Raw genomic sequence first — 13,665 nt, 5'->3', positions numbered from 1 at the left:
CTTGTCGACAGCACTCATTACTTCATGGGAATAAAGAGTTAGCTGTGTTGCACAATAACGATATTTTCTGAATCGGTGTTAGTTATGTATCAATAAGTCATTTCCTTGAAGGTGATTCGTAATGTTCGAGTACAGTATATGCTCCAAAATCCTATTACAAATTGAGGTCAGTGATATGGGTCTGTAATTCAATGGGTTACTCCTATTTCCTTTCTTGAATATTTTGTGACCTGTGCTACATTCCAGTCTTTAGGAACAGATCTTTCGTGAAGTGAGCGGTTGTATATGATTGCTAAGAAAGACGCTATTGTGTCTGCATACTCTGAAAGGAACCTGATTAGTATACCATCTGCACTGGAAGACTTGCTTTTCTTAAGTGATTTGATTTGTTTCGCAAAACCTAAGATATCCACTTTTATGTCACTCATGATAACAGCTGTTCTGCTTTCGAATTCTGGAATATTTACATCGTCTTCTTTCGTGAAGGATTTACGGAAGACTATAGTTAGTAACTCGGCAACGGCCTTGCCGCAGTGGATTCACCGGTTCCCGTGAGATCACCGAAGTTAAGCGCTGTCGGGCGAGGTCGGCACTTGGATGGGTGACCATCTAGGCCGCCATGCGCTGTTGCTATTTTTCGGGGTGCACTCAGCCTCGTGATGCCAATTGAGGAGGTACTCGTCCGAATAGTAGCGGCTTCGGTCAAGAATACCATCATAACGACCGGGAGAGCGGTGTGCAGACCCCACGCCCCTCCTATCCGCATCCTTCACTGATAATGACACGGCGGTCGGATGGTTCCGGTAGGCCACTCGTGGCCTGAAGATGGAGTGTATTTAGTAACTCCGCCTTAGTGGCACCATCATCGGTAACATTTCCATCGCTGTCGCGCAGTGACGGTATTAACTGTTTTTTGCCACTGGTGTACTTTACATACTACAAGAATCTCTTTGGGTTTTCTACCATATTTTGAGACAATATTTCATTGTGGAAACTATTAAAAGCATCTCGCCTTGGCGTCCGCACTAAATTTCGAGCTTCCGCGAAACTTAGCCAGTCTTGGGAATCTTGCGTTCTTATGAATTTGGCATTGTTTTTTCGTTGCTTCTGCAACAGTGTTCTGACGAGTTTTGTGTACCATGGTGGATCAGTCCCGTCTCTTATTAATCTATCTGTTGCTGTCGATGCTCTATCTTACCGTAACCTCAACAAGCTCGCGGCGTGTTGCACGGGGAATGGGTGTAAGATATTCCAAAATTTTGCGGTGAGGGATGAAAATAATTTGCATCCCCATCGCCTTCAGAAGGCCGCACTCTTAACCCACACAATTTTCCACGTCTATTTCTGCCAGTGGTTTTTGCAAAGTTTTGGCATTCTACTGGAATTTCCGAACCGTGTGCTTTTCACGGATGAGGCATCCTTTACACGAGAGGGTATGGTCAATAGCCCCAATCAACACATATGGGCACGGGAAAATCCCCACACCGTCTTTGTTCGAGGTCACCAACAATTGGGTCGGCTTAGTAGGCGATAGCCCGGTCGGTCCATACGTTCCCCAGCGACAGAACGCACGAGAAACTCTGCCAGAGTTGTTGGAACGTGTTCCACTGAACGTGAACGTGCAACAGCCAGTATTTAGCAGTATTACGGTGCACCTGGTCACTTCAGAAGTGCAATGCTAATGCAGTGAGGTGAAGCCGTTGATGAGAACTGGATAACGCGCAGACCAATTTGACGACCACTGATTTTCTCTTCTGGGTCCACCTGAAATCTGTTGTCTATGAAACACCTATTGAGACTTATGAAGAGCCGACAGTACAAATTATGGCAGCCTCCGATACAATTTGCACTTTGCAAGGAGCGTTTGAAAGAATGCGACAGTCACTCCAGCGTCGTTGCATGGCGTATATTCAAGCAAACGGGTGTAGTTTCGAGAACTTTCTGTAACAGTTTTCAAATAAAGGTTATAAAACTTCACCCCAACTTCTCATTTACGTTGATGCTAGAAACATTTTGAAAACGTTGCCCTGCAGACCTGTTACGATGACAGTTTGGATGGCATGCCCCCAGGGGCTCAGCATTCATTTGCTGAGTACGGGCTTGGCGACCCCGGGGTCATGAGCTGGAGACTGGTCAGCGCCGCCAGTCTCCTGTCACCGTAACCCACGGACATGCTTCAGCGACCACCGCATGGCGCGGCGGTGGAATGTTGTGTGCAGCGGGGAATGGTAATCTTGGCTTGACCGCCTGGATTGCGAGGAAGGCCAACCTCTACAAAAAACCCTCAATCTTACGGTGTGCTCCACGCCTATAAGATGCATGGCTGTTGGGGTGGAACAGTCGCAAGCGGGCAACCTCTGGGAGATCTGCCGCATCCCAGTTGTATAAGGCTTACTCAGGCACGCGGGGCTCTGTGTGAGCGGACCTTTAGTTCCCTAGCTGCTCATGGGACCGCAATGGACCCTTCGACCTCTAAATTTCCCCCTACCAGTGGATTGGGTGCGCCACTGGTAGGAAAACACACCCCATCGAAAAAGCGACTTCGTGCTACGAGTCCTCCAGCGCCTGGTGTTGCTAGAGATTTATCAGACTGTCGTAACAGAGCACATGGTGATAATCAGAATGTGTGTTTGATTATTAAACGGAAGGAGGGTAGCTTTGAGAGGGTTTCTCCCTTTTACATCCACAAGGGTCTTGGAATTGCAGGAACACTGAAATCTGTGAAGCGGCTGCGCAATGGGACTCTGTTACTTGAGACTTCTAATTACCGTCAAGTCGCTTCTCTTCGGAAAACAACCTGTCTCGGAGAGTACGCTATCGAGACCGAGCTCCACTCCACTCTGAACTATAGTAAGGGTGTTGTGACATGTAGGTACTTGGTGGATATCCCCACAGACGAATTAAAATCTGAGTGGGCTGACGAAGGTATTGTTGACGTGCAGCATGGGGATGTAGTCAAATCCGACTCGTTTATCCTCACGTTCAGTTGCCCAAGACTCCCAGAGCATGTTAAAGCGGGGTTCTTACGTTTGCCAGTACGGCCATATTTCCCCAACCCAATGCGCTGTTTTAAATGTCAGCGCTTTGGGCATACTACGCTGGGGTGCAATGGGATAGCCACTTGTGGTAAATGTGGTCAGCCTGCCCATGAAGGAGCCGATTGTTCATCGCCTGTGAAATGCGTGAATTGCTCTGGGAGTCACCCTGTCTGGAGCTGGGTCTGCCCCATCTATCTCGAAGAACGGAAGATACAGGAGATTAAAACATCTAAGCGCATCCCCTATGATGAGGCCAAGAAGCTCTTTAAGGCCATGCAACCTCCTGTGTTTACGACATCTTTCGCTTCCGCTCTGAAAAAACCGGTACAAATGGCCACTGATGCTACGCAAACGGAGGTTGCTAGTGTTAGCACTAATAACTGCGTTTGCCAGTGCACTTGTGCTGCTGCGGTTGTTTTGAAACCTGCGGCTCTCCCCGCAACGTCGGACAAGGCCGTGGTTACTGACATTGGGGTACTTCCTGCCTCTCCCCATATGGCGCCTTCTGCCCAGGCGAGTAAGCTCCAACTGTTGACAAGGCTCTGCATTTAAAGCCCCCCAAGACAAAGACGCCGAAGGCGAAGGTTTTGCCACCTGAGGAGACTGATCAGGGTCGGTCGGATGACGAGGCCATCGTACTGTCTGACATCTCCCGTGGGTCGTCATTGGAGCTGATGGACATTGATGTCGACCGGGGGCGATCTTCTCGCTCCAGGAATAAATCTCCGGCCAGTACGGGCTCTCCTCCAAAACACAGAGGCAGGGCGAAAGTTCAGCCACCCTGATCACTGGCTCCCATATTACAGTGGAACCTGAGTGGGTTCAGGACGCATGTGGCCGAATTACAACTCCTTGTACGAGAGTGCCCTTTGTGCTTATGTCTCCAAGAGACACATTTTCGGGCCACTGATGCTCCTTCTTTACGGGGCTATACCGTATATCGAAAAGATGATCTGACGGGGGAAAGGGCAAAGGGTGGTGCTGCGGTTTTTGTCCGTGACATGCACTACTCATCTGAGCTCCCTCTCGTTACAGACTTGCAAGCAGTTGCAGTTGACCTTCTTGTGGGTCAGAAGCTCACAGTCTGTTTATTTACCGCCTCAGGATGCAATAGACTCTGAGGCTCTCACAGACCTTATTAGCTAACCCCCCGCCCATTTCTTCTTCTGGGGGACTTCAATGCTCATAATGTCTTATGGGGCTCTTCGACTACTTGCCCCAGGGGTCGCATTCTGGAAAGCCTCATGATGTCTGAAAAACTGTGCATCCTCAACTCTGGTGTTCCCACTCATTTCTGTACTGCTTCTGGGTCGTCATCAGCTATTGACCTTTCCTTTTGCTCTCCAGCACTCGCGGATTCTGCTCTGTGGGAGGTTGATGCTGACCTCCATTCTAGTGACCACTTCCCCCTTTGGATTCGCCTCCTGGATGAGGCTATGGCATTATCAGTGCCGCCCCAGTGACACCTCTGCAGAGCTGACTGGTCACTTTTCAGCCAACTGGCTGTTTTGGAACACCGTGCCAGCGTCCACGAATGGGTAGACCATGTTACAGCCGTGACTCTCCCATGCTGCTGAATTGTCAATCCCACGGTCATCCGGTCATCCCAAGAGGCGTCCTGTCCCTTGGTGGACCACTGAGTGCCGCTCAGCCATCCGAGCCCGCTGTGCAGCTTTGCACCGCTTCAAGTGCCGTCCCTCAGCTGACTATCTTGCGGCCTTTCGGGTGGCAAGGGCCAATGCGCGGCGAGTGATTAAAGAGAGCAAACACGGTCATGGCAATCGTTCTTGAACTCCATCTCCCGCTCCACTAGTTGTACGAAAGTATGGGAAGCCATCAGGAGGATTTCCAGGATAGCCAGTTACCTGTCGCGGCATTGCTGCATCAGGGATGTCTCCTCTCGGCGCCGAGAGACATTGCCCAGACACTGGCCATGCATTTTGCCGAATCTACCGCCACTATTAACTGTGATCCAGATTCCTGCCGCTACCGCACTGCCATCGAGAGGGGTCACTTGGACTTCCGGTCTCCAAATTCTGAACCCTACAACTGCCCCTTCACAATGTGGGAACTGGATTCGGCGCTGTCTATGGCTCATGATACTGCGCCTGGTCATGATCAAATCCGGTACAGCATGCTGCAGCACTTGTTACTGCCTTCCAAGGATGTTCTCCTGAATTGTTTTAATATGATATGGTTATCCGACACGTACCCTGACTCGTGGAGAGAGGCGATTTTGATTCCCCTCCTCAAACCGGGGAAGGACCGAACGCATCCCAGTAGTTATCGAAGTATTGCTTTGACGAGCTGTGTCGGGAAGACGTTGGAACGCATGGTCAACCGTCGCCTGGTTTGGCTGCTCGAGACCAGGCAGCTCCTTAGCCCCTCTCAGTGTGGCTTTCGGAGATGTCGTTCAACTATAGACAACTTGACCCTGCTTGAGGCGGCCATCCAGCAGGCCTTCCTACGTAACCAGCATTGTCTAGGTGTATTCTTTGATATTAATAAGGCGTATGACACTACTTGGCGCCGCCTTATCCTCAATCAACTCCATCAGTGGGGCTTTCTTGGCCGTCTCCCCATCTTCATTCGGTCCTTTCTTTCCCACCGCCTCTTTCGATATCGGGTTGGTACTCTGCTTTCTGATTTGTACGTGCAGGAGAATGGTGTTCCTCAGGGAAGCGTTTTAAGTGTCACCCTCTTTGCCGTCGCCATTAACAGTATCACGTCCACTATCCGGAGTCCTGCCCAATGCTCCATGTTTGTGGACGATTTTGCTGTTTTCTGTTCTTCCTACAGTCTTGTCACTGCTAGTCGGCAGTTGCAGCTTACGATAAAGTGATTAGAGGCATGGACTGCGAAGACGGGTTTTACCTTTTCTGCAGACAAATGTGTGTGTGTTCATTTTAATCGTTCTCGACGTCTTTTTACCTCCCCTGGAATGCGTCTGAGGGACACCATTCTTCCTTTTAGCGACACTGTGAGATTCCTAGGCCTCATTTTTGATTCCAAGTTGTCGTGGTTGCCTCACCTTAAAGACCTCAAGCTGCGGGCCCTGAAGGCACTGAATATCTTGAAGTGTCTGAGCCATCGGTCCTGGGGAGAAGATCGGGCGCGTCTGCTGCAGTTTTATAGGGCTTTCGTTCGATCGCGTCTTGACTATGGTTGCACCGTGTATGGGTCAGCAAGGCCTTCGTATCTGAAGATTCTTGACGCAGTACACAATGAGGGTATCAGGCTGGCCACTGGTGCCTTCCGTACCAGTCCCATCCCCAGCCTGTGTGCTGAGGCAGGGGAACCGCCGCTCGCCATCCGGCGGAAACTCCTCATGGTGCGACGGGTGTTTCAATTCCTTGCCTGTCCTACCTCCCCTGCGTACCCTACCGTTGCCCGACCGCCTATGGAACGTCTCTTTTCCAGTCGTCCCAGAGCAACGAGACCATTTGGGATTCGTGCCAAGCATTTGCTTGAGTCCCTTGGTGTGGAGCGTGTGGCCCCCCAAGTCCAAGGTTTTACCCGCCTGCCTCCCTGGTTGCTCCAGAGGCCCAGCTGCACTACTGCGTTTGTTTTTACCTCCTTCTTTCCCGATATTTTACACCAGCATCCCGACCATGTACCAGTATTTACGGATGGCTCTAAACAGGGGGACTCTGTTGGTTGTGCTGTTGTTTTCCCCGATCGAGTCGTCAAGTTACGGCTTCCTGCGGCGTTTACCATCTTTGATGCCGAATTGTTTGCGATCTTGCGGGCATTGGAGCAGATGAGATGCGTTCCCAGTCTTAAGTTTCTCATCTGTTCTGACTCCCTGAGTGCCCTTCAGACCATGCAACACTTGTACCCAGCGGATACGGTGGTCCAGAACATCCATGATGCCCTACTTCACCTGCAACGGCAGGGGAAGGAGGTTTCTTTCTGCTGGGTGCCGGGGCACGTGGGTATTAGGGGAAACGAACAGGCGGATGTGGCTGCCAAAGATGCATGTTCCCTCCCTCACGTTGTTGAATGTGCCGTCCCCCTCCATGCTGTTACCTCCCTCCTGCGTTTTCGTGTTATGCGTCAGTGGGAAGAGGAGTGGCTGGCAGTCGGTGAAAATAAGCTGCGTCTGGTCAAGGCCACCACGCGGCCGTGGCGTACGTCCTACCAGTCATGCAGGCGGGATGAGGTTCTCCTCACTCGCCTCCGCATCGGGCACAGTCCCTTAACGCATGGTTTCTTACTCCGGCGGGAGGACTCCCCAATCTGCAGTGCTTGTGGCGTCCAGATTACTGTCCGCCACATTTTACTTGACTGTCTTTTATTCTCTGACCAGAGGGCGGTGGTTTCTTTGCCACAGGATTTGCCCTCTATTTTGCAAGACGACGCAAGGACTGTGGTTAAGGTCTTACGGTTTTGTATCCTGTCCAATTTGTTGCCTCGGATTTTAGGGAGAGGTTTTTAATGCGCTGCTGGGTGACTGGCTCACCCAGATTTTAGGTAAGAGGTCCGCCAGTCACGATTACCTCCTTGTTTCCCTTCGGTTTCTGTTCTCTTTTCCTTGTGTTTCCTTTCCTTTTTAGTGCGTTTCTTCTCCTCTTGTTTTGCTTCTGTCTGTGAGGATGTGGAACTGCGTCAGGTCTGTGTCTTTTAGCCGTTCTCCTTGCTTTCTGTCCGTCTTAGTCCCTTCACTGCATCTGTTCCTGTTTTTATGCGTTTGGGCGCTGATGTCCACGCTGTTTAGCGCCCATAAACCTCAAACACACACACACACACACACACACACACACACACACCGGATGGCATGTTGTGTGCCTACCATCTTGGTGGCATGCGACGCTTTCAATGATGCGTACGTGGGTTGCTATGTGAAATATGTTGGTATGACCCACTCTACCAGCCCTCTCATCTTCTACATTCATTCCAGACTCATGTATATCTGAGCCGTGCTGTGGATCGCGTTGGTGCTGTTTGTAGGTTTCCGCGCTATATTGGAGGCCAGACGGTATCGTTTAGTTGTTTGTCTTCTTCGCGTGTGGACTGGCGCCACTCGGGGTTTCCAAAGCGTTACCTGTCCGCTAGTGGCAGCAGCGGAGGTTATCGATATGTAGTAACTGTTGCCCTATCTTTGGAACGACGTCGTTGTTTTCCGGGTCTTGTGGGTGGACGAGTTCAAATGACTCAAATGGCTCTGAGCACTATGGGACTTAACGTCTGAGGTCATCAGTCCCCTAGAACTACTTAAACCTAACTAACCTAAGGACATCACACACATCCATCCCCGAGACAGGACTCGAACCTGCGACTGTAGCAGTCGCGTGGTTCCAGACTGAAGCGCCTAGAACCGCTCGGGTACCGCGGCCGGCTGGACGAGTTCGGTTGGGGACTCAGGAGGAGCCAGGTCCGCGCAGTGCTAGAACACGCCGGGGCCGCAGACGGCACGCATGGACTGCCGGATGGAAGGGCTCTGGTCACGAGGGTGCACGACCTCGTCGTAAACCGGATCCAGCAAGCTTTAAGATGAGTGCACTTCAATCCAAGTAGCGAAACCTCCACCTTTGTGATGTCTCGGAATTCGCCAGTTACTTGGGTTCGTGTTGCTACTCGTAGCGTCACCGAGGCGAAGAGCAGCGAGTGGAGTGCTTGGGGAAGGCATATCTGATTAGCTTTCCTCGAATTCTTATTACTTTTTACTGCGTTCAACTTGTTGCAATTTGTTAATTTCAACCAGAGGTAATTTTCTTGCCTGGTGGCCTCCAACGCCCCAGTTACCTGCCCTGGTGGTCAGTGTACGTAACGGCAGTGTACGTTTCCTTGCCTTACCGCTGCTGTCCGGTAAGGCGTGTAGTTTCTACAGCTTTCTTGATTGTAGGCCGGTTGTTGATTATTCTGCTCTGGTGGTAGTGATTCCTTTCTCGTTCCGGCCGCTCTAAACACAGTATTCTGTGGACGTAGTGCAGACCGCCGGTTCCGGCTTTGACGTGTTGTTCCATCGTTGCATGTGGTTTATCGGACGTCAGGTAGCTTCAGCAAGATTATCATTAGTCATTCGTTAGACTGCCTCTAGTCTGAGTTACCATCTTGTGAAGTGAATGCAACTCTTGGCTGCTTATCTCATCGCTCGCGAAAGTGTTTGTTGCCGGACCTTCTCAGAGGTCGATCGATACCTGGAGCACCGTCTGTTGCCCCTTGGTTCTTGTAAGACATGATTGTGTGTTCTAAAAGGAGGACTAATGGCCAGTAGTTCAGTGAAACGCTCCTTCAGCTCACGCTTTCTGCGGGTATAATCTGCCTCAGTACCCTTTAAGGAACTCATGTACTGGTCCTTGTGTTTTATTATTGTATTATTTATTACAATACATTGTAAGGTATATTAAAGGTTATTTATGTCTAGTTAATAGTTCTGGTCGCCTTCTGGAATAAAAATAGCAGTGTTGTGTAGTGTTCAGTGGATGTTATGGGCTGTGTTACAAAGTTTATCATCATCTCATTCCACTCATTTGGTGATTAGTTGCTTGTTTTTTAATTAACCTTTGCTATTGTATTTGCTGTTTTACAGCAGGTTTCTAAATTTTTTATATTGTTGCCGTTCCTGACGTGTAAGGCCTTCAGCCGTGAGTGTGGTAATTTGCCTTAAAATTCTAATTTGGTATTTGTATTTACGCGGCAAGCCTCTAAAATCTTATTTACTGCCATTCCTAGCGTCTGATGCCTTCTGCTGTGTTTGTGGCGACTTGCTTTTAATATTTAAATATCTATAATTTGTAAGTTGCAGCGAGTATTAAACAATTCTTAGTTTATTGCCATTCCTGGCGTGTAAGGCCTTCTGCCCAGATTACAGTGGATTGCTTTTAAAACATTATCTGCTGTATCTGTATTTAATGTTGATTTGCTAAATTGTAACTCACTGAAAATACTATTATATACACAGTTGTTTATTCTTTCATTAATAACGTGTGGTATTTTTATTAATTGTCGAGTCTGGAATCACTGGTTTAAAATAAATTGTGTGTAACTGTGAAAGGCAACCAATTGTGACTGATTACGGCCCCGTCCACAATCGTGACCGAATCCTGCCTTCCTTTGACTGCCAGGTTTTAGTATGCAATGTCCGAATGTTCATTACAGTATCGTGTAAAAATCTGAAGTAATTCGGTGAATTTTGGTAACAATGTTAGAGAGCCACTTGTTTTTACATAGTAATCAAAATCTGTATATGCTGTGCCACTATGTCAGAGAACGTCCTAGACCTATCCTGACCATTACTTCCTTTTTTATATGTTTTAAAATCGTACCCCGGCAAATTGGTGTTTTTCATGCCGGAAAATGATGCTAGAAACATTGCGTGTCGTTGCCCGTAATAAGTAACTTCTTAAAAGTTCGTACAGTCGTCCATTATAGGCAACGCAATTAAAGATAGCCGGCCACTGTGGCCAAGCGGTTCTAGGCGTTTCAGTCCGGAATCACGCTGCTGTTACGGTTGAATCCCGCCTCGGGCATGGATGTGTGTGGTGTCCTTAGGTTAGTTAGGTTTAAGTAGTTCTGTGTAGGGGACTGATGACCTCAGATGTTAAGCCCCGTAGTGCTTAGAGCCATTTGAACCATTTGAATTAAAGATAAGTGGTCGGGTATTTCGATGTAGAGCGGCATTGGTTAGTGCTGAGAATGACCTATGATCCACTGCAGACGCTCGCGTTGGCGAAGGATGGTCGTGTCTTTCATAAATGTTTTGTGCAATGTGAAAAGTATACTGTGCGCAGCCATATCTGTGATCCGTGTAGTTGATGGGTATGTAGTGACGTAACACAGCAGGAGAAAGGCGTGACGTAATCAGCACGGTAACACTTGCAGGACGTGGACATTTATTCCTTGAATACGCAACTCGAAGATCCCATGAAACCTCAGATAAAACGGGCATTCTACAATGTAAACGCTTAAGACAATGAAGACTGTAAATCTTAGACCTTAATTTCAGTTCGGTGGGGTCAGACATACTGAATGATATAGATTTGCAGTTACGAGTTATTGGTAATTGGAACGGTCTTCACAGTTGGTGCCACTAGTTTGAGCAGTACAGCATATTATCGTTGGAGACGTATTCGTCGTCCAGTAGCTACAAACAGAGAGACACTCTCTTAGAGCATCACTCTGCCTGTAGGACGAAGTCAAGAAGAATGAGTTCGTGCCGGACCACAAGAACAAAACATAAAGGCGACCGTATTTGAAGAAGAATGGTAAAGGGTAACTTACACCGTATCAAACTGACAAGCTCGCCACACAGTGTTTCCTACTCATGGTGTTGCATTCGAGTCACCATAAACACACACACACACACACACACACACACACACACACACACGAAAGGCAAACACCTCATTTGGCGAGCTTACTGAAGGACGAGAAAACCGTAGTGGTGAAAAGAAGAGTTTTCGCCAACTTTTTTCAGAATTACTTCGAAGAAATATGTGGTTGCCAGGGACAACTCAAGAATCAACATCGGAACTTATATGAATCAGCAAACGTTGGGCAGTGTCCCAAAACGCTATCTATTGAAAACAAGATCATAATATTCTGCATAATAAGGAGTAAAGAAGAAATTTTCACAACGACAAGACAAATAACCGTTGTTGTCTACAATGATGCAGACAACCGCACTAACAGTTTCACAGTCTTTTTTTGTTCTACTCGTGTGGGAGGCCGCGCGATCTAGGGCATCTTGCCACGGTTCGCTTGCCCCCTCCCCCTCCCTTCCCCTCCTGTCGGAGGTTCGAGTCCTCCCTCCGGTAGTTTAAGTTAGATTAAGTAGTGTGTAAGCCTAGGGACCGACGACCTCAGCAGTTTGATCCCATAGAAATTTAACACAAGTTTTCAAATTTCGTTTCCTGTTCTACGTGTAGTAAACTACACTCATGCTCATAAATTAAGGATAATTGCAGAATTTGGTGTCACACAACATGGCACAACACAAAACTTGTGCTAATAGCATAGGAACATAGGGAACACACACGACACAGATCTGTAAGTAGACAGTATTGGTGATAAGTTGAGAAAACCGTCCCGAAACAAAAGTGCTACAAAACGCGACTGCTTCCTGTGCATATACCCCGAAATCAATATGGGATATGATCACCATGCACACTTATACAGGTGCCACAACGGGTTGGCATACTCTGGATCAGGTGGTCGAGCAGCTGCTGGGGTATAGCCTGCCATTGTTGCACCAGTGCCTGTCGGAGTTCCTGAAGTGTCCTAGGGATGTGAAGACGTGCAGCGATACGTCGACCGAGAGCATCCCAGACGTGCTCGATGGGGTTTATGTCTGGAGAACAGGCAGGCCACTCCATTCGCCTGATATCTTCTGTTTCAAGGCACTCCTCCACGATGGCAGCTCGGTGGGGTCGTGCGTTATCATCCATCAGGAGGAAGGTGGGACCCACTGCACCCTTGAAAAGGTGGACATACTGATGAAAAATGACGTCCCGATACACCTGACCTGTTACAGTTCCTCTGTGAAAGACATCCAGGGGTGTACGTACATCAATCATAATCCCACCCCACACCATCAAACCACGACTTGCATACAGATCACTTTCAAGGACATTAAGGGGTTGGTATCTGGTTCCTGGTTCACGCCAGATGAAAACCCGACGAGAATCACTGTTCAGACTATACCTGGACTCGTCCGTGAACATAACCTGGGATCGCTGTTCCAATGACCACGTACTGTGTTCTGGACACCAGGCTTTACAGGCTGTCTTCTGACCAGGGGTCAGCGGAATACACTTCGCAGGTCTCCAGAGGAATAAACCATGTCTGTTCAGTCGTCTCTAGACTGTGTGTCTGGAGACAACTGTTCCAGTGACTGCGGTAACGTCCCGAGCAAGGCTACCTGCAGTACTCTGTGGCGATCTGCAGGCACTGATGCTGAGATATCGGTCTTCTTGTGGTGTTGTACACTGTGGACGTCCCGCACTGTAGCGTCTGGACACGTTTCCTGCCTGCTGGAATCGTTGCCATAATCTTGAGATCACACTTTGTGGCACGCGGAGGGCCCGTGCTACGACCTGCTGTGTTTGACCATCCTCCAGTCGCCCTAGTATTCTACCCCTCATAACGTCATCAGTATGTGTTCTTTGAGCCATTTTCAACACACAGTCACCATCAGCACGTCTGAAAAAGGTCTGCACACTTACTCGCTGCACTGTACTCTGACATGCACCAACACTCCTCTGCGTATGTGGACTGCTGCCGGCGTCACCGTGCGACGACCGCAGGTCAGCAACGCATAGTCATACCCCGAGGTGATTTAAACCCGCAGACCGCCCACCAGAGGGTTGTTTCACCATGTATCGGCATTATTCTTAATTTATGAGCGTGAGTGTAGATATGGGGCAGGTCACTTCAGGCAATGACCTTACAGGGGTTACGTGGAGAAGTGCTAAGCGTGCTCGAGTACACGAGAAAAGTTGGTGGAGATTTCGGCCCGTTTCACTGCTGTCCAGGCGGCTCTGTCAAGCGCCCACTTTCCAGACCAGGAATTGGGCCCTAGTTGTTACCCTTCGGTCAGGCTTGAAGCAGTACACACACACACAACTGCGGACACGGAGGATGAGACGGCGAGCGGCGCAGTGCGGTACGAGCGTGGCAGCCGGCG

General features: G+C 49.0%; 1 pseudogene; it reads left to right on the top strand.

Moving 5' to 3' along the window:
- Positions 1–515: 515 nt before the first annotated feature.
- LOC124614327 lies at positions 516–633 on the top strand (annotated as a pseudogene).
- Positions 634–13,665: the final 13,032 nt, after the last annotated feature.

The sequence above is a fragment of the Schistocerca americana genome, chromosome 4 (genome assembly GCF_021461395.2).
Source record: "Schistocerca americana isolate TAMUIC-IGC-003095 chromosome 4, iqSchAmer2.1, whole genome shotgun sequence".
NCBI classification, from domain to species: domain Eukaryota; kingdom Metazoa; phylum Arthropoda; class Insecta; order Orthoptera; family Acrididae; genus Schistocerca; species Schistocerca americana.
This window is presented reverse-complemented; position numbering and strand designations above follow the sequence as displayed.